The sequence below is a fragment of the Pteropus medius genome, unplaced genomic scaffold (assembly GCF_902729225.1).
Source record: "Pteropus medius unplaced genomic scaffold, Ma_sr-lr_union100, whole genome shotgun sequence".
Classification (NCBI taxonomy): Eukaryota; Metazoa; Chordata; class Mammalia; order Chiroptera; family Pteropodidae; genus Pteropus; species Pteropus medius.
In genome coordinates this window covers 4,799,124-4,821,457 of record NW_024351543.1, presented here as the reverse complement: position 1 = coordinate 4,821,457, position 22,334 = coordinate 4,799,124, and the positions used below count along the sequence as shown (strand labels likewise).

Below are 22,334 nucleotides of genomic sequence, written 5' to 3'. Positions count from 1 at the left end.
GACAATCCTCTTCCTCTTTTTTTTTTGGCCAGTCTAAATCCTATTCATTTTCAAGGTTCAGCACAGATTGTGCTGCCTTTTAAAAACTTTTATTTTCAAATTCATGGTGGTCTTGGTTTAAAAAAATTACAATACCACTTAGCACTCATTTACATAGTGCCGTTTGGTTCCTCGATTTTTGTTCTATGGCCATTAATTTTTTTCTCCAACTAGATAAAAAGCTTCTCGGGAATATGGACCATACATCTCATATTTTTCTTGCATTCTCTTGAATGCTAGCATATGTTGGGCATACAGTAGATAATGAAAAATTACTCATTAATTAATAGAGTATAAGCCGTTGCTATTTATGGTGCTTATGAGATGAATTTTATCTTTATCTGTTAGTTTTTAAATGTATTTCTATGTCTCTACCACTCTAGCAGTTAAATTAAAAAAGCAAGCAGTGGGTGGATGCACTGTGCAGTCTCTGACAAGTGAAACAAAGCTGATTTGCTCTATTTTTAGAAAGCTTGATGGTGTTCATTTTTCAAGTGTCACTTAAAAATGGGTAGCTAAATAAGTACTCTGAGTGTTTTTAATGCAATGCTATACTTTGGTAAAGAAGCCTTTGGAATATGGGCATCATATTTTTAACATTGTTAGTTAATACTTGTTCAGCGTTATTGATGGATAAAGGGAGCTGTTGTTTTAAAAGATTATTATCTGACAGAGTTCCCGTTTGACACAACTTCAAAAGAATAATTTTGTCACAGATTTAGTTTTGTGTTTTATTTGTTTGCTTGAAAGAAACTCAGCTGATCCCCTGCCCTATTCCGTACTTTATTTTTTATTCAATATTAGGGGCCTTTTCATAAGACGGTCTCCTCTGTTCAGTTTTAGAGAAGCTTGATCTTCTTTTCCCGTATTACTTTCTGGCTGTAATAATTCCCTGGAGGCCCAATGCATGCAGAAGACCTGGGGAAGGAAGGAGCAGAAACCCGAGAAGCTTCAGGCACACAGGAATGTTATCCTGTTTCTCTTCCCCACCCTCCCCAAACATGCATCGCTTTCCCCTAGTCCCAGAGGAGAACACAGAAATCTATTTTGCAGAAGTAGTCCATATGCCCCTCTTTAGGGATGACCTATAAAACATGTATCTTTCATCACATGCATCTAATTTTTTTTGAATCCTCAAGTGACTCCTTATAACTAAGTTGAGTTTTATAATACTCTGCTTATAAGGCAACCTTCTCTGAGCTGCTTTTTTGTTACAGGCTCTCAAAAATTGTATGTGTTTGTGTGCACATACATACACACATACTTTCCTGCTAGTAATGACACTGAAACTAGCCTGTGTCACAGTAAGGTTATTGGAGAGTGTGTCTTTATTGTGAGAATAAGGAAGAACATACATTAACTTTAGGAGGAATCTTTGCCTCATTCAGTGGCACTGCTTTCCAGTGCATAATAAAAAATAAAGTAAAATGAGCTAAAATAAATAGAAATGCTTCTACAAAGAGAAAGTAGTAAAACTATATTTACTCACTTGTTTGCTCATTCATTTATTTTACGTATTTCAGTAAATGCTGAAAAGAAAAAAACAACACAGAATACTATTAGAAAGAACGCATAAGAAAGGGGCCCTTTCTCAGAAAGGTTCTTTGAAGAAGTAATATCTAAGCTGACACTTGAAAGATAAATAGGAATTAGTGAGTAAGAGTTGAAGAAGAAGATGTTTTAAAGTTGGAAATGGCTGAGTAAGTTGTAGGACTTGACTGAAGGCTGGACATGCGGCACAATGACTGAGAAGGAAAGTGGCAGGAGATGGAGGCAGCTTCATTATATTAAATTTTAAAAGATGAGTCTTGGGCTTATGATTGGCAAATAGCTGTGGAAAGTGAAATTAATTAATAGACTTGAGTAACCTTCAGAACTAGTGTTATCTCACTGAGAATATGACAATACAGTTGAGTTAGAGTCCTCTTTCAAAATCCTGAGTTCACTTTGGAAAGTGTAGCTCTCTTTTTTTTCTTCCCCTTTCCTTGCCCTTCCTCAGCTTATCTATTAGGTAGAATTACAGAAGGTGGTGAGAGCAGTTGTCTCTCCTAGGCATGGTGCTGTGTTACCACCTCTTGTACGGGCAGAGCCCTGTGCATTCCAAAGATGGCTTGGGAATGGAAATCAGACAAAGCGGGAGGAGTGCTGGGCTGACTCAGTTAAACTGCAGTATGTTCACTTTATGAAAGGATGAACGGCAAGTGAAGAATAGGAAGTGGCAAGTCGTTTTTCACTTGACCCTCTTAAAATTAAGTCTAAATCTGGCCCTTATTAATGTAATCTGGCTACTTTTTATTTAGGTAAGTATTTAATCTTTTATATATTTAATGCTACTTTTGTACTAACCTGAGCCTGAAAATCCTTATATATGTCATTGGAGAGACTATATGGAGGTGAAAGTTGCCTTTTTAATTCTGCTCCCTAGGAAGCACATTGTCAACTTGATAAAGAAACGGAAAATAAATCAGATAGATTAGATGTCTTTCGGTAGACTTACCACACCATTTCTGATTTTTAACTTGTGTAAAATGTAATTAAGATGAACCAAATAACTCAGTCAAACTTATAAAGGAGTTGTGCCGTAGGGAAAAGCAACGTCAAGTCAGGGGCCTTTTAACACCCTTGCTCTGCTACAGATTACCCATGTGACTTCTTTGAAGAATACTTAGCCTGATTGAGCTGTTTCCTCATCAGCAATTGTGAGACCTGAGTCTCTTATAGTTGCTAAATTTGTTGTTCGAAAAGCATTAGCAGTGCCATTTCTGCATCAGCTTTGTGGGTCACATGATGGGAGACTCACAGTATCACCATCCTGCTGGACCACACGTGATCAAGTGGTGGAAGAATCAACCTGGTTCAGCTACTGTACAGGTCGATGACAATAGGATGAGTCCACCAGAATCAGGATGAGTGGAAGAGAGCCTGCATGATCCATGGAATGATGCTGGAAACCCAATAATCAGAGATAGCATCGAGGCTCTGTTGATGAAAACTGATGAGTTCTGAACATGAGGGCTGGTGAGTGTGTGACAAGGTGTAAAATTTGCAAAGTGGAGATATACCTGATACTGGTTTTGTATTATGGATTGTGCATTTTGTACAAAAAAGAGAAAATATTTTTGCTCACTGAAATGGAGTCTGATTACATTTGTACTACACTCCTTTGATCTGCTGCTACTGCAGTTCTATTCCCATAATTTTTTTTTATCTTATTCTCCTTTCTGTGGCGGCCTTTTTCTTACCCTTTCCTAATCTTCTCATATGGTCTTTTCTGAACACTATGAACTGTTCTACCCCCAGAACTCAGCTGTTGAGTATAAAACAAGTTGGCCTTTCCTCACCTTTCTTTCATCCCTCTAAAATGACACTTATATTGCCATACAGAAGCAATATCGATTTATAGTTAATATATTTAAGAGGTGCTTTTCTAATTCTAAACGTTCTGTACATTTTTGCAAAAATTTTAGTATATATAGCAAAGTAGGAAGAAGAAAATTAAAATTGCCCATGATGCTTTAGCACCTAGATGTCACATCTGTTAAATTTTTGTTATTTTCTTTGTCTTAGGAAATTGTTTAGTAATAAACATTTGGATTTTCAGTGCAACTCACATATACTTGTAGCATTTAGAAAATAACTCTACCACGTTTATTATAATCTCTGATAATTTGGAACTATTTTTTCATTAAAAATTATAATCACTTCTACAGGAACATAGTTTTTTTTCTTCTTCTTCCTCTTCCTCCTCCTCTTCCTACTCCTCCCCCTCCTCCTCCTACCCCTTTTCCTTCCTCCTCCTCCTCCTTCTTCTTCTTCTTCTTTCTTCTTTCTTCTTCCTTCTTCTTTCTTCTTCTTTCTTCCTTCTTCTTCCTTCTTTTTCTTTTTCTTCTTTTTTTACCGCATCTGGTATAAGATTACTCTGAGAAGTAACTTCCATTTATTTTTGAGCCAAAAAAGAAACAACTAAGTGGAAATTAGGAGAGAGAAGAGCTCTTTTATTTAGTAATTTATGACACTTTAGATGCTCAACAAACAGTTAACTTTCTTTTTCTTTTACCTTTTTCTTTTTTTATTTCTTTATACTCCTTTTCAGTTCACAAATGTATCTGACGAACGGAGCCCCACTGGATCTCTTTGGGGCGCCTTGTGTGATACCTGTTAGCACTTGAATTTGGCCCCTTAGAAAATATACTGATTCACCTAAGGTCTTGGGGCTGTCTACATTCTCTAAAATTGAACGCCAAAATATATTTATATGTATAATTTTCTAGCGAGATGATTGACTCATGAGTTTCATCAGATTTTCAAATGATTCTGTGACCAGCAAAAAAGATACGGGACCTGAATCTAAGATCTGGTTGTGGCCTAGTCCTTGAATTGTCAACCCTGGGCAAGGCATATGACCTCTCTGAAAAGAGGAAGAGCTACTTGTGTATGGTATACATGAAAATTGTAAAAAAATAATAATGAAAATATATGACATATTTGGTTTATTGGTCAGAAAAAGATGTCAAGGGACAGTTTACTGTCAATATGAACCAAATAAACTATCCTGAAGCTAGCCATCAGCTATGAGATTTGGAGGACAAAAGAGATATGGGCTTCAAGCTCTAGTGTTACAGAGTTGGGTATACTATAAAGAGATGCTTCCTACAGGAATTTCAAACACAAGAATGAGTTTGTATAATCTTCTCCTCTATAAGCCCTCATAAATTAGATAAAAATTTTATTTATGAGAGATGATTTAGAAATGATCTTATTTGGTGTCAAAATAGATTGCATTACCTATGAAAGAGCCCATATACTGAGTCTTAAACCTAAGAGCTAGTTGAAAGTATAAAATATCTTCTCTGCTTTCCTTTTTTTTTTTTTTTTCCTATAATTCCAAAACCAGTCCAGTGAAAAAACAAGCAGTAACTCAGAGAGAAGGAGAACTCAGGTTTATTATGCGTGGTCCCAGAGGAGCTAACACTTTGAAGATCTGGGCCCAAAGCACAGTTACAACATTATTTATACATCAGTCTATGACATGAGCTGATTGGTCAACTTGAACTCGAAACTGTTACAAACAGCCGGAGTTGCTATGGTTGCAAGTAGTAACATTGGTGGAAGGGGAGTTGCTATGGTTGCAAGTAGTAACATTGATGGAAGGGCAGGAGTTGTCACAGGTTGCCGATGGATACAAATTGTTACAGGAAGCAGGAGCTGCTAGGGAAACAAACAGTTACATCCATTGAGCAAAGGGCAAGTAGGACAAAATGCAAGTGAGCTCTGCAAGTGAGCCCCTGCATACAGCAAGCATATTTACAGAAGCAGAACTGTTAAGCTTTTTGATGTAAATTCCTCAAATTCCCTCTTCATTTTACTTTATTAGTTTCAAGTATACCGTACATTGGTTAGACATTTATATAATTTATAAAATGATCCCCCTAAATGCTCCTTCTCTCCTCTGGTTTTCCACCTAGCCGTTACATTAATGCTAAGTGCATTCCCTATGCTGTGCTTCCCGTCCCCGTGACCATCTATCAACTACTAATTTGTACTTCTTTAACCCTTCACCCCATTCTCCCAGCCCCGCAAACCCCTCCTCTCTGTCCATCACCAAATTGTCCTCTGTATTTGTGAGTCAGTTTTTGATTAGTTTGTTCTTTTTGTTCCTTAGATTTGCTTTTCATTTGCATCTCCTCCCCTTGCTCTGCTTTTCTTCCTGCAAGTGATGTGTATTTGCTGTAATGTGTGTATTTACCTTAAGCTTATATTTTCAAACCTTCTTTTCAGCCTGTGACATACTTGGTGAGAAGCCTTCTACTCTTGATCCTGTTCCTTTCTTCTTAGTTCTGATCATTCTTCAGCCCATCCTCTAACTTGCACTCATTATCTGTGTGTATGTTAACTGTCTATGAAACATTGTGGTTAACACGCAATTCAACTTTTGGACTTCTTTTCCACTTAGCTGTCATTTTTAAAAATGTACAAAGCAAGTATGAAAATCCAGAATGTAATGATACCCCAGGGTTATCTTTCTCAAGGTAATCTAATGCATAGAATACCTCAAATAACTGGAGGAATGCAAGAAAAATGAGCAGATCTTTTAGACTTTATGTGGGGGATGGAGAGGTGTTGGAATGATTTGAGAAAATGGTGTGTAGAAGGCTGAACTAGATGGCCTCTCGAGGATCTTTCTGGCTCAAATAATCTGAGACCCAAAAAGTGTTGCCTAGTTGAAGACCCCTGGAAACAAAAGGCTTCTGTGCATAATGGAGCTCTTTGTGTTCCTGACCCAGAAAACTTGGCAGAGAGGCCCATCGTAAGAGTGTCATCAGTCGATTAAAATCAATACCAATTAAGGAATATTAATTAAAATTGTAGCCTCCCTAAGGAAAAAAACATTGATTCTATGTTTGTATATGTAGATAGATAAAAAACATTGACTCTCTGTTTCTGTATATAAATAGAAACATAGCTGTTTTTCCCAAACCGAAAAGAAAGATAACAACACTGAATATCTTTTGACTGTGTCTAATAATAGCAGTCTTTAGGTTGCATGACTTTTTTTAAAGCTCCTTATTACCACCAAACAGAACTTCTTTTTTATTCTTGTTTTGCATGCTTTTCCTGGCCCACAACCCCATCTCTGTGGGCCTCCTAGCTATCCATGAACTTAATTCTCTCCCACAGCTATAGTACTTCAGTAACCCTCATTGGAATGATGGTAGCATATAATTGAAATGGATTGATGTAAATGAAAAGCAAAAGTATTATTTCTGCTGCGAGTACTTCTGATTATTATATGTTTATCAGGTAATTTCTGACATCTGAAGAGGAATTTTCACTCAAAAGGCCAACCTTATAATCTGCTCTTTGTTCTGCTTCTGTAGATATGCTTCCAGCATAGGCCATAGGGCAGGCTGACCTTGAAATTAACTAAAGACTCATCCTCCCTTTTGCTTGTTCTGTCTAAATAACAAATGCAATTTGCCTGTAATGTAATTTGCCTGTAACCCATAACAATTCCCACTAACTCTGCCTGCAACCTATAGCAACTCCCACACTTTGTAATCATCTGAGGACAAATTAACCAATCGGCCCATGCCAACTAAGCACTATAAAAGCAAAGTTGCCCTTGAGCTCAGGGCCCAGATCTTCAGAGTGCTAGCTCCTCTGGGACTAGCTCCTCTGGGACCATCAGAATAATAAACCTGAGTTCTCCAGTCAGAATAATAAACCTGAGTTCTCCAACTCTCGGAGCGGTGCTTGGTTTCTTGCCAGTCTGATTTTTGCAACATTTCCGCAACACTTTAACACCCTATTTTCAGATACAAACCATTGATCTACAGAATTTTAGAGATAGAATGGACCATGGAGAGCATAGAGTCAAGTAGTCCTTAAATTTTGACATGCATAAGAATTATCTGGGGAGCTTATTAAAGATACTAGTCTTGAGTTTTTACCTCCTGAGATTCTGATTTAGATGTCCGAAGTAGAGTTCTTGAATCAGCCATTTTAAACAAGTAGCTCAGATAATCTTGATGTATACGGTTCAGGGACTTCATTCTGTAGGTCACTGAAGCCCTGTGAGTCCCACTCTGGCCCATTTGCGGTTGGGAATGTGGGCTTCTAATTCTGCAGTCCTGTGTCTCGGCAAAGTGGCCATATCTACTGCTCTTTGGGAAATGCTCTCGTAAAGACCATCAAAGACCTCCTCATTGCCAAACCCTGTATAGTTAGCTTTCAGGTTTTATAATAAATTGCATTAAACATACAAATTAAATTTATAGCTTTTTATGCCTGTGATTTTTCTTTTCCTTTATTTTTTCTTTCTCCAGGTACTTGTCTCATCTTTCCAGTTGTTCATGCTTGTTCTCTTTCCCCAGTTCCTCTTCCTCTGCCTACCCCCAGAATGTGGGTATGTCATGAAGTTCTGACTTTTATTTTTGTCTTTTACACAAGTGATTTTTAAATTTTTGTTAAATTATAGGGGTGCCATTGGTTAATAAAATTATATAGGTTTCAAGTATACAATTCATAATGTCATATGTATATTGCATATTTGTTCACCACCCAAAGTTAGAGTTCCTTCTGTCACCATATATTTGACCCCCCTTTATTTACTTTTATCTATTTTCCCTGCTAAACTGTTGTCCATGTTCATGAGTCTGTTTGTTCGTTGCATTTAGTTTTATATCCCATATATGAGTGAAATCATATTGTTCTCAACTTTTTCTCTGTGACATTTTTTGCTTAGCATGCTAATCTGAAGATCCATCTATATTGTCGCAAATGACAGTATTTCATCTTATAATTACTATTCCATTGTATATATGTACCACATTTCCTTTATCTAATCATCTATCGAAGGGTACTGGTTGTTTCCATGCCTTGGCCACCATGGCTAATGCTGCTCTGAACATCAGGGTACATATATCTTTACGGATAAATGTTTTCAAATCTTGAGTGATCTTTTGTTCAGTTTCATAACTTCAGTGGCTCACCTGTTTGTGACTTTTTTGTTTGATTGTTTGATTGTTTGATTGACTTCTAGATCTTGCTCTTTTCCTGTATTTTCCATCGACCTACTGGGTATTTTATCTGCTCATCCCTCAGAATGATCAAACACAGTATCTAAATCATTTTTTCCCCAAACATTTCCTCCACCTGTATTTCCTATTTTTTAGTAAATAGTTCCACAGTGGCCTACCCAGACTACTTGATAACCAGAGTAGATTATTTTTCAACATCCCCATTTTCTATATGGCAGATTTATTTTCAGTAATAATCATGAAATTAAATAATAATATGGCAAGAAAATAAATTTTTCCTATTGAAATTTATATATGTATAATGATGCCAGTAACAAAATATATATTATAATACAATAAGGAAAACTTGTAAATTATGGCAATGTACTTATATTGATGTAATAATTGAAAAAGTTGGGGGAATGGGGCATGGGGAGGGACAACATGTGAAAAAACACTTTCAAAAGAGTGAACTCAGCAAGATTCAGAGAATGATTTGCAAGTAGAGGACAGAACTGAAATAACTCAAGTTGTGTTTCTTCTGTTGTAATCACTTTGCTAATCATTGTTTATTTAGAATCTACTATCTACTCTTCCAGCACAGGATTATGTAGCTGCAGGCATATGTGGGTCGGAGGCAGGAACTGCACCTGAAGCAAGCTCCAATTCTTTCAAACAAACGTGTATCAGAGGCCAGGCCATATAATTACATATATGTAAATCTCATATAATTAGTCATGTCTATTAAATAACATCCATATGGAATATAGTCTTTACTGAAGAATAATAATAAAATGTGCTAATCAAAGTTTATAAACATATAATGTATTACTAAAACTTCACAGTAACCATGGCTATTGTTTAGAACTTAGACCAACACACTTTTCAGGGAGTATCAATGACATTGTTTAGAATTGCTGGTTCATGGTCGCAATAAGAAGTAAATTGAGTTTTAGTGCTCCTCTGTCTCATGAACCCTCCTTTGCCCTTGGTACGCCACTAGATCCTGCCATTCACACATTTACCTCAAGCCAGAAGCCTTCAAATCATTTAAAAAAAAATTTTTTTTCTATTCTTTTTGGAGTTTATTTTGTTATTTTTTTCCCCTAACTACTTCTTTGTGTGATTAATTAATTAATTTAAAAGACTTTTCTTTTTGCTAATGTGAACATTTTTGACAAATTTCCCTTTACTGCTTAAAAAATATCTTTGGATTTTTTTGAGGTATAATTTTATATAGAGTAAAATTGACCTTTTCTCCAGTGTATGGTGCTATGAATTTTGAGAAATGAATATGGTGTGAGAGTGTGAAAGAACCTGTGGCCCTGCAGAAGCCTGCCGTTGGAGTCAAGAGGCCTCTCTTCAGGGCTTCACGACGAGAACCAACTGTCTAGGACAGCAGGCCCCAGAGTGCGTGGCAACACGTCTTTCCAAAAAAGTCCAGCACCAGCCACATCTCTGCAGGAACCAGTCCAAAGAAGAGAGCCACTCTGTAGCTGACAACAACAGTGATGTCCATGGAACATCACCTGGATCAAGGCCCTCTTCTCCCCTTTGCCAGAAGGATCTCGTGAGCCCCCTTACATATTGTCTTCTTCCTGAGTAAGGGAAGGGGATGGTGTTGATGCTCTGAGAGACTGTTCTAAGGACACCGAATCCTCCAAAAGGCACAGTTAAACCAGCACTTTAGGCAAGTCAGATTTTGAATGGATGAATGTGTAAGCTCAAGGAGTGTTTAAACTGGAGTAGATTGAAATATATCTGATGAGCAAGTCTGTTTGCCCACTTTCCACTAGGATGGGGCTCCTAAGGATGATTATAGAAATGAAACAACCTATGTTTTCTTTGCACAACTGAATGTTCCAAAACTAAATTTGTAATATTTTACCACAAAAAGTAACTCCTGCTAAAAATAAATGTGTAGCCTTATTATATGATAATAGGAGTAATGTAATACATGCATGGGAAAAAGATCATAAATATGTACACCAACAGCCTTCATTTCTGAGTAGTGACATTATAGGTGATTTTTCTTTTCTTTTTTTACTTTTATATTTTCCTCCCTAAGTCGTCTGAAATAAGTTATACACTTTATGTCTAGGAGAAACAAATACTATGAAAACTAAGAAATTTAACCAGCCAAAACTAAGAATTTCTTTATTGGATGTATATGCATTATCATGCAGCTTTACGGTATACATTTTACATGTACATATTTGATATAATACTTTTTATAGAATTTTATATCCTTTTTTTTATCACCTAATATTATAACGTGATCATTTCCCTTTCCCCTAAATGTTTTTTAAGAACATTTTAAAAAATGTAGTTGTATAATAGTTTGGTGATGAACCATTTATTGTTGGACATCTAGGTTGTTTTAAAATTTTCACCATTTTAAGTAATCATGTAATAGACATAATTCTTTATAAATCTTTGTATCTTTGATTGTTTCCTTGGGATAGATTTCCTTGAAATGGTATTACTTGCTGGGCCAGATAATAGGACCCTTTTTCAAAGTACTAGATATGAGATAGTTGTAATTTCAGTGATCCTTTTTGAGCCCTGACTACGGACTTAGTTACATTACCTGGATATAAGCTTTTCATCCCACACATTTGTTATTTCTTAATAAAAGCAACAATTAACAAACGCACACGTGCACGCACGCACACACACACACACACACACACTCACACTAACACTAACAGCTATCTGTCTAATTAAGACTTCCTAAGACCATACTCTCCTAAAAATTTGAGACGCCTATTGTCTGTCCTCTTGGAAGTGAATCCTCTCACCATTCATAGTAATTGCTCTCCTATGAGTTCAATAAGGACAACCAGCTAAGAATGGCTTTGGTAGTTCCTTCCTTGGCAGGGTCACATTATCCTGGGATGTTATTCTTCACCTATTGTACTGTCAAAAGTAACTCTTGACATGTTTGAAGAATTCATTGCTGTTTTCTCTTATGGAGTTTGATCTTTTCTATTTGCTATTTAATTATTCTTCTCTGTCTTCCTAGATCTCACTCAAAACCCAGACTAGCCATAGTCTTTCCTTTTTGAGTCAAGCCATGTCAGTCTCTTCCTTTTCTGACATCCAGTAGCATATATTATCTCAGCTAGGAGTCTTACATAGAGGCTTAGATCTTCTCTAAACAGAGACCAGTGCCCTAAGATTCATGATAGGGAACATCAAAATCAGCCTCTTGTTTAAAGAAAAATCTTCCATACATTACTAGCGGGCATGTGCCTGTTTGTACTTCTTCCTAATCCAGACAGGTCTTCCAAAATCCAGTCTTTAATATCCAGTGATTCCGGCGTATCCATCTTTATTTGTGAAATGATCTTCTCTCCCTCACACATATTTGCAGTTGCTTCTTAAATTTCTAGCCCATAGCATGCAGCAGATATAAATTAGTGCCGGGAGGAAGGAGGGGAGTTAGCACTGCTTGGAACGTATGAAACGGGATGATGACTTCTATTAATGCAGAGAATCTCATTTGCTGCTTTTGTGTTCCTCACAATGCTGAGGACAAAACTTGCCCTACTAAATATCTGTTCATCTACCCTTCTGTTTCATTTTATTATTATAATAACGTCTTTTGGGATAATTAAGTATTGAAGAATATTTATTATAAAATATACTTATTAATCCTTCGGGTCACTGGCTGACCTTGTCATTAACTCAGCTTTTTACTCACTGCAATTAAATCTAGCATTCTTTAATTTTGAATTCATTCCAGTGGCAGAAGCGATCATAACTATCCAGTGTTTCTATTTCTTGATGTTACTGTATATACATACTGAATATGCATGTATCTCTTTGTAGTAATTTTCTTTATCTTGCTGCTTATAACATCATTGTTTTTTTTCCACTGACTAGGGAGAGTTGGAGTCTAATAAAATGCATGACTACAATATTTCTGGCCGTAGTCCTCATATAAGTATGTGTGAGCACATTGTGATAAAATAAGGAAAGGGAAAAATTAAACTACCAAATTTAGTTGCACAATATGCTTACATTGCCTCTTTTCCCTTTAAAGCATGAATGGTGGTCACCATGGAGTTAATTATGATAGTTTCTGGATTCTGATTTACTGGCACATTTTTCAACTTTGTTTTATTTCTTTTCTTCCGCAATAAAAGTACAGCAAAACATTCATCATTGGCAAGGTTACTTGTGAACTTTAACCCTTCCTTCAGTGCAACACTGAATTTTTTAAAGGTCTCACCTCCTGTGAAATATTATAGAGAGCTTTGCGGCAATATCTGTGATTCTGAGAAATAAAAGAGGTGATTTGCAAGTGATTCTAGAATAAGCAGTGTTAAGTTTAGGATTTCCTTTTCCTTTTGAATTTTCACTTTTGGATTTTAGCATCTTTGATTTTAGGAAGAGGGCTGTGCAGCTGATGTAACCCTAGCTCATTTTGCTAATGTCTCCCTAATCAAATTAGAAATATGTAACAGGCTCAGTAGCCCAGTGAAGATAAGGAAATTTGGAGGGTAATGTCCTTTAGGAGGTAAAGGAAAGAATACTAGTTATTACCTGCTCAAGTCTGTAACAAAACCAGCTATTCCTTTATTAGCCTATAGATATGGCACTTTCCACTACAGCCTCCTCTAGCAGTTGGCTGCTGTTTCAAAGTAGAAATCACTTTCACTCCTCAAAACAAGAGTAAAGTGGGGACTAGTAATTACATTGAACGAAATTATGTTTGAAATATGTTAGTCGTGAAATAAGTGATGTTTGGAAGAAGTAAGCCAGCCTGAGAGGACTGGGGAACATGGTGGTTAAGAGCATGCATGGCCTCTGGAATTAGACTTCTCATATTCAAAATTTGGCTTTGGCATTTATTAGCAGTAAACTGGTAAATTACATAATACCTCTGTCTCACTTTTCTTGTTTGTAAAATAGAAATAATAGCACATAATAATAGTACCTATCTTATATAAAGGTTGTAAAGATTTAGCCAATACATGTGAAGAATTTAGAATAAAAAAATGTTAGATATAATGGCCAACTGGGGAGTACCCTGTTTAAAGTATTTGATTTACATTAAAAGCAAAAACTGTCATGATGACTCATCTGTCAGCCATGATTGGCCATGGATTGCCAGTTTGCAATCTCTGATATAGGGAATACATGAATGATAAATAGTTGAGCTCTACAAAAAGACTGAGTCTAAAACTATGCTACCTACTGTACTAGCCATTAGACACATGTGGGTATTTAAATTTAAATTAATTAAAATTAAAATTCAGTGCCTCAGTTACACTAACTACAATTCACATGCTCAGTAGCCACATATGGCTAGTGGCTGCCATATTGAATAGTGAAGATACAGAACATTTTTATTATTACAGAAAGTTATATCAGATAGAGCTGTTATGATGATTCATAAACATCTTCACTTACTGCTATCTACCAACTGTGTATACCTCAGTGAGAAATGGCCAAACCAGAGGCAGTGAACCAGTATACACAGGAGTGTGGGATCAAGAGGCATTGTTTCCTGGGAGACATTGCTCTTACACTATAGCTTTTTATTCACTCTCTAGCATCAGTTTATACATTTTTTTTTAGGGGGCTCGGACATCATTTTTATTCCAGCTTCTTATACAATATCTAAGGTTAATTATGCTACATCATTTGAAAGATATAATTCCCAGATGTCAAATTATTATTTTACTTAAAAAAATAAATTTGAATTAGTTTCAAGTATACAGTACATTGGTTGGACATCTATAATGTTCATAAAATAATCCCTCCAATTGGTCCCTCCCTCCCCTGGCCCTCCACTTAGCCATCATATTAATGCTAACTGCATTCCCTCTGCAATGCTCCCTTTGCCCAAGTATAACTACTAAGTTATACTTCTTTAACCTTTCACCCCATTCTCCCAGCCTCGCAACTCCCCTCCCTTCTGTCCATCACCAAATTGTCCACTATATTTCTGAGTCTGTTTTTGATTGGTTTCTTCTTTTTGTTCCTTAGATACTGCTTATAAGTGAAATCATATGGTATTTATCTTTCTCTGTCTGACTTACGTGACTCAGCATAATAACCTCTTGGTCCATCCATGTCATTGCAAATGGTAGGATTTCATTTTCTTTAATGGCTGAGTAATATTCCATTGTATATAAGAACCATAACTTCTTTATCCAACGTCTGTTGATGGGCATTTAGGTTGCTACATATCTTGGCTGTTGTAAATTGTGCTGCCATGAATATTGGGATGCATAGATCTTTATGAATTATTGTTTTGGCTTTCTTTGGATAAATACCCAGAAGTGCAATTGCTAGGTCAAAAGGTATATCCATTTTTAATTTTTTGAAGAACCTCCATACTGTTTTCCATAGCGGCTATACCAGTTTGCAATTCCACCATCAGTGTATGAGGGTTCCCTTTTCTCCGCATCCTCGCCAGCACTTGCTGTTTTTTGCTTTATTGATGATAGCCATTCTGATAGGTGCGAGGTGATAGCTCATTGCGGTTTTAATTTGCATTTTTCTGATGATTAGCGACCTTGAGCATCTTTTCATATGTCTGTTAGCCATCTGTATTTTCTCTTTGGAGAGTATCTGTTAAGGTCTTCTGCCCATTTTTAATTGGATTGTTTGTTTTTTGTTGTTGAGTTGTATAAGTTCTTTATAAATTTTGGATATTAACCCCTTATCAGTTGTATCATTTGCAAATATCTTCTCTCAAATAGTCGATTGTCTTTTTATTTTGTTGGTGGTTTCCTTTGCTGTACAAAAACTTTTTAGTTTGATGTAGTCCCATTCGTTTATTTTTTCTTTTGTTTCCCTTGCCCGAGGAGATATATCTGAAAAGAAATTCCTGTTAGTAATATCAGAGAGTTTACTGCCTATGTTTTCTTCTAAAAGTTTTATGGTTTCGGGTCTTACATTTAAATCTTTAATCTATTTTGAGTCTGTTCTTGTATATGGTGTAAGAAGATGGTCCAGCTTCTTTTATTTGCATGTATCTATCCAATTTTCCCAACACCGTTTATTGAAGAGACTGTCTTTACTTCATTGTATATTCTTACCTCCTTTGTCATATATTAAGTGAGCATATAGGTGTGGATTTATTTCTGGGCTCTCTATTCTGTTCCATTGATCAATGTATCTGTTTTTATGCCAGTACCATGCTGTTTTGATTACTGTAGCCTTGTAGTATAGTTTGATATCAAGTAGTGCCCTACCTCCAACTTTGTTCTTCTTTCTCAAGATTGCCATGGCTATTCAGGTTTTTTTTATGGCTCCATATAAATTTTAGGATTGTTTGTTCTAGCCCTCTGAAAAAATGCCGTTGGTATTTTGATAGGGATTGCACTGAATCTATAGATTGCTTTGGGTAGTATGGCCATTTTAACAATGTCGATTCTTCCTACCTATATATTTGTTTTAGAAGTATTTTTTAAAAGCTCTTTCTTTGTTGACTATAGGCTCTTGGTGCTAGGCATCTCTCTGATTTGAAGAGAAAATTCCACAGAGGAATTGAAAAGGTAGTTTCCCCCCCCGCCCCCGAACTTCAAAGGATATGTTTTTAGTGCCTTTCCAGGTATGAGGGGAAAATTGAGTTGGAGTATACATGTATGTGTGTATTTTTTGCCCCACTAAGAAAAGTGCATCAGTGAGAATCATTAACCTTTAAATGTTCTCTATAAAATATATAAAAGGCATATTGCCTTAGAATTTTATTAATGTATCACAATAATGCTGTATCTCATTGTGGTAATCAATGTTTGCTATTGTTGGAATAATGCTCTATTATGTGTAGTGGGAAATACCACACTTTTAATCATTTAATGGTGATTTGAAGAATTTTTACTGTGTTAAAACTTACTTGAGAAGTGTGCATTTTCTTTATTTCAAAAACAATTTACATTAAGATATGCAGTTATAGTTGATTTTATCTTATTTATAAGTATTGGGTTTACTTACTTTTGGTAAATACATAGTCTTTCTTGCTAATCCATCAGTTTAAAGAACATTTGTTGTTCTTTAATTTTATTTCTGTTTATAGCAATCACAACTGTTATAAATTGTATTTACTTTATCATGTAATTTTCTAATATAAGCATTTAGAGCTATAAATTTTCCTTTAAGCACTATTTTAGTTGAATCTAAGATATTTCAAGGTTACAGTGAAAAATGCCCATAGCACTACTTGGCAAAACCAAGGGGTTAATTCAGACCTGACCCAAAAAGCCATCATTACCGTGGGAAAGGCCCCTAACCTTGATGACTCTTTCTTGAGGCCTTCTGGAGGAAGAGTCATCAAGGTTAGGGGCCTTTATATATGAGCAGGGTATTGAAAACCTTCCTGAAGTATCTAGTAACCACCAAAAAACCTTCAACACAGAACTATTTATGCACTTGGTGGTGGGGAGGGAGTAACAAAATACTGAATCGGAGGTCCACAATTTTATCCAATTGGAAATCCAAAGTTTATTAAAAGAATTTCTACAGCAATAAAATAAAAAGGAAATGACAGGCTTCTGGACTTCTATAACATAGGTTCTGAATTAACTTTAACATCTGCTGAAATGCACCTTCATGGTCTTAACTGATGCTTGGACTCAAATTACAGTTATACCTGAGGATCCCAGTAAATGTAAACAAGGTAACCCTATACATGGGGAGCCTACTAATTTTTAATATATTTTCATTTTAACAAGGTGCCCTCTACATTCATCGAGAAATTACCAAATATAAAATAGAAAACAAATAGGCATGCCCCTCCTTAACCGTCTGAACTGTTGCCTTGCCTAAGTTCCCCGTGATCATAGAAGTTATTGCCCTAAAATATCCCATAGTCAGCATGGGCATTCTGACCCAGTGAGTAATAAATTACATTACATTACATCTTTGGCACTTACAGTTGGCTTGGAAAAATGGGGCTTCCTTGACTTCTTCTCTCCTCCATGAATAAAATAGTTAATATTGCTCAATGGAAATTAAAATAGAGCCTTCAAGAACTGAAACCTATATATAAGACCTTTTTAGAGAAGAAATGATTATTCTTACTGTTTCTCCACTTTACAGCATAATTTGACCTGTTGTTAAATTTGGAAAGAATGAATGGTGCCCCATAGTGGGTTACCATAACCTTCATGTCATGATCCCACCCATTAAGGCCTGCATTCCCAATATTATTGAAATTACTGACTCCATCTAATCACCAACTAGTAATACTTTGCAGTCATGGATTTGGCTAATGTGTTCAGTTCAGAGCCTATTTTAATAGCCTCTCAGTTGCAATTTGCCTTCATCTTTGAAAGGACACAGTACACCTCTACCTAGCTATCCATGGGTTGGGTACCTTAATAGCCCTATTCTTGCATGCAGTCTTTGCAAGCAAGATCCTAACCACATCCAGCTTTCTCCAGAAGCACAAGTATGGCATCACATTGATGACATTCTCCTCTAGGGAGATTCATTTGACATCCTCATTCAGGACATACTAATACGAAGGACATAAGTCATTGCCCTCCACAGTACAGGGCTCTGTTTCCTTTGTTAAATTTCTGAAAATTGTTTCATAAGCTGAGAACCGCTCCATACTGTCAAAAAAGAACTAATGGCTCTTAAAGCACCCACAAATGTTAAAACAGGCTCAAAATCTTTGGATTTTGGAGACACGTATTTTTTTATTAACAAATTTTACTTAAGCCAATTTATACTATTACTTGTAAACCGGGCATCTTGAATGGGGCTCCCTACAATGAAATCTGTCCAGATTACAACAGAATGGCTCTCACATTTGTGTCCCTCTTCTCACTCCAGCACTTTTTTTTTTACTAGAGGCATTAGCAACCTCCTCTTATGTCTCCTAAAAATCTCTAGACCACCCATAATGGCCACAAGTTGTCCATAGACTTTTGATGCAGTCAACCACCCTCCTGGGCTCTATGTTATTTTGGTAAATGTCCAAATGAGAAATAGAACAAATAGCAGTGGAAAGTTAAAGAAGCAAAAATTTCAGGCTTCTTACTTATAAATACTTGAGATTTATTCTTGAGTATTTGAGTTTCTGTCTTTTGTGTAACAAATCTGATAGAGTTGAAATAACACTCAACTGGGAATTAAGGGTTGGCACTAACTGTGATTTCAGACCAATGATTTCCCTGTTTTGGGGTTAAGTTGTTTCATTTATGAAATAAAGGGAGGATTGAATTAGATGACATAAGGTCACTTCCCCCTCTTTTAATGTTCTGAAAAGCTTCAAATAAAAAAAAAACATTAAAATGACATCTATGTCTGGGATTTATTGTAAACCTTTATTTTTATATAAAAAATGAGAGTCTGTAAGCCTTAGAAAATACTAAGGGTAGCATATGCCATCCAAAATAAATACTTTCAAAGAGACTTTTAATGAAAGAACAGGAGAGCAGCAATGGCAAATGCCATCTGGTCGCTGACTTGTTTTCTGAACACAGTTTGGATAACTGATTGATATTCTTTGAGATAGAAAACTCACTGAAGGTAGAAAGACTGATCACAAGGTACCCAATCTGAATTCAACTTGGAAATGAAAATTAGTAAATAAGATGATATTAAAATAATCTATACTGTTTAAATGTATTTTTCCTTTAAGGTTCAGTTTATAAAATTGAGAAGCTATTTGTAGACCACTCTTTTATTTAAAAGCTAACTTATTAAATTTGCCACCAGACCACTGGATTGGCTAGAGAGTGTTACTTTTGTTTTTGTCAAAACTCATAGTTATTGTCGTCGTTCTTTATTTTTTCAGACTCTTTTCCTGTCTGAGTTACAGAGCCAGCACTGATACAGTTTTGTCTAATAGCGCTTGCTACTACATACTGGTGCGTGAGCATCTAGAGAATGCTGTTCCTATCAGCTCCTAATTAAAAAATAGGAAGTAATTGTTTTAAGTAGAATAACTAGTGAATTTTAAATTGAGCTGCCAATCTGATTCAACTCTCATTCTCTAGGCATTTCTATCTGTTATTAGTGTTTTACATACATTCACACACACACATCTTGAAATACAGTGTTAGAGTGGTCATAAATACTATAGGAGATACCTCATAATTGAAGAGCAGATTACCCCATTTGTGGATTCTTTAGACTTCTCACCTCAGTGTCATTTCCCTCTTTATTAGTGACTTTTGTAGAAGATGATGTAGTGGTTCCCACCGGAGTCTGGCTTCAAGGAGAGAAGTGGGGGTAAAGCGTGCAGATTGTTACTTTGAGGATATTTTCATTAGGACATTGGATCAGGAAGGACTGCAACTTATCATTTCTTCTTTTTTTGTGCCATAAAATGTTTAACCCTTTAAAAATTACAGATTATTTAGCAGTCTTATTGTTCTCATAATCCTCAGCTCAACAGCTACTTTATTCATGTAACTTTATTAATTCTATTCTTTTGTTGGTATCTGACCTGGGTAACTCATTTTATCTCCAAACTCTCAGATTGTACATGCATATGTTTATCGGATGCTACTGTGGTTGTTAACTAATTAGTTGCAAACCACTTTGTACCTAGTAGTCTGTGTTCATCTGGCTGAACCTGAAAACCACAGAAGACTTTCAAGAGCTGTGGAATTATCTGAAAGAATTGACTTGGAATGTTATGAGACCCTCTCTTTATTGGATAAGTGCTGGAGGGGAGTGGCTTTCTTGGGTCAGGGCATAAAATGGTGTGGACTGTGGAAAGAAAAGTAAACGGAGGCTAGAACTACTACTGCTTCTATTCTCCAGCTGGAAGGTGCTTTGGGAGGGGAGAAAAGGAGAGAAGAACTTAAAAATTGTGTGGAAGGAACATATTAGTATTGCGTAAGTAGTTATATCGTAGATCTGATAATGCTGAACAATTGTCAAAGCTCTTTTGCTTACAAGTTGGTGGGAGCACATATTCTATTGCATGCAACATTTCTTCATTGTAACTAGAGTGGAGCTTGATAAGTTTCACTCTTAAACCATCAGCCTGACTCTCACAAGGAGCAGCTAAATTTTTGCAGAAAAGTGGCAGCTGTGCAGAAAGTTCTATCCTTTGGTGTCTACAGTTTGCTATCATTATTTTCTCATGCCGGAGAAACATCACTCTACCAGCTTGTCTGCGCTCCCTCTGAAGATCAGTTTGATTAAAATTCAACTGAAATCTCTGAACCCGAGACAGCTCTGGAAGGACCGGGTAATCAGAGCGAGAGCCTGAAGACCCTCTGCACCTCAGAGAACAGAGTTGTAGGACTCCAGGGAGAGGTGCTTCTCTAGGTCACCCCCTGGGCTCTTATGTGTCAGTCACAGACTGCTAGCTAGCCTTGGTTCTGTGTTGTTTTCCCTGAGACCTGAGGACTCAGCAGTTTGTTGACAGGCCTGCAATTCCAGAAGTAGCCATACTTATTAGAGAAATGCCTCTCAAATTATAACCAAATCTCACAAGCAGAAGTACCTCATCCTGAGAAAAGAGAAATTAAAGTTCTTACCCTCTGCATGACATTTGTTATCACTGTGTTTAATCGAAGAACAGCAGGTTCCGTGAAGGCAGAATTTGTGTCCCTTATGTTTGCCCCTCTTACTGGTACTTGTCATTTCGTTGGCTGCCTGAATTAATAAGTGTAAAATTCTGTTGGCCTGGGCCCATGTGAGCCTGTGGGTCGAGGTAAAAGCATAAAGAATGTGATTCCCAAGGGCTCCTCAGTCCCCAGCCATTGCCGCCTCCTTTTCTCCTCCCACCCACTCTCCCCTGCCTGCCATGCACACACACCTATGCTTTGGCATCAGTCCCCCTCCCATTCCTGAAAAGAACTAAGTATATTCTTTCCTATTAAGCTATTAATAACACATCTTCATCAAAACGTTTTCTCCCTATTTCTCCTCCACTCAACCCATCATGTCCATATTCTTTGTTGCCTGTTCTTTCCCTATATTTGAATAAAGGGAACCATAAAAATGTATCCTTCTGTGTCATTCAAATGACCAGATATAAAATATGAGCCAGGCCAGTAATAAAACTTCACCATTTAGTGAGAGGATGTAGGTGAACATCTCAAAGTTCCCCAGTGGGGAGGCCTTCTGGATTCTAATGTAGGCTTCTCACTGATATTTAGTACCTTTTGAGATGGTTCCTAAGCACCTAGAAGTTAGGAATGGAAGCAGTGAGAAGATCTATAATAGTCTGTCCCTCAAAAGAACAGGTCTTAAAGGGGAACACTTGTTCATCTAACGTTGTCATTGCCATCTGAACTATGGGTTTTCATCCTTTCTATAAAGTGGGGCTGTGGGGTACAGTGCTTTTTCTGATGAAATCATGCTTCCCCATACCACCAGCCTGGGTGCAGGCCTTCTTCATGCTGAAACCATAGATTTTGTGCATATTTGTTAATCCCGAAGTTAAAAATCAAAGTTAAGCCCAAATAGAGGAATGCTGACTGTGAACTGAGGCACCTGGTTCCCAAAGGGTGACCATAGTTCTTTCTTCCTTTTACTTGTTGTAAAAGTCCTTGTTAGTGGAAGTATCCCTTTCTAGTTGTTCTAGTTTTAAAATTTTCATGAGCAGTGTAATGTATAATGGACACAAAGTCACAATCTTATTATTACTGTTGATGGTCTTAGTTATTTAGGAATAATAGGTGAGATAAAAGCCTATTCTTCTGGACCAAACATTGAGAAATCTGTTAGGCCTCAAAAGATTTCTTTTTTTAGTAAAATAACCTCATTTTAGAGATTAAATCTGTCATAAGGTGCTATAAATATGTTACAAATATAAATGCTTTAGAAAAATAACACTTGTAC

The 22,334-nt window shown here is 36.6% G+C and overlaps 1 protein-coding gene across 4 annotated transcripts in view; it reads left to right on the top strand.

Moving 5' to 3' along the window:
- The window catches only part of IGSF11 (immunoglobulin superfamily member 11), a 121,340-nt gene that overhangs the window by 55,191 nt on the left and 43,815 nt on the right, over nt 1-22,334 (top strand). Inside the window, exon 1 of one of the 4 annotated variants that reach the window (XM_039843071.1) lies at nt 19,644-20,375. The exons of the other annotated variants lie outside the window; for them this stretch is intronic. The gene's annotated coding sequence lies outside the window, so the exon portion shown is untranslated. Of the gene's footprint in view, nt 1-19,643; nt 20,376-22,334 lie in introns of those variants that run through there. 4 annotated transcript variants of the gene reach the window in all.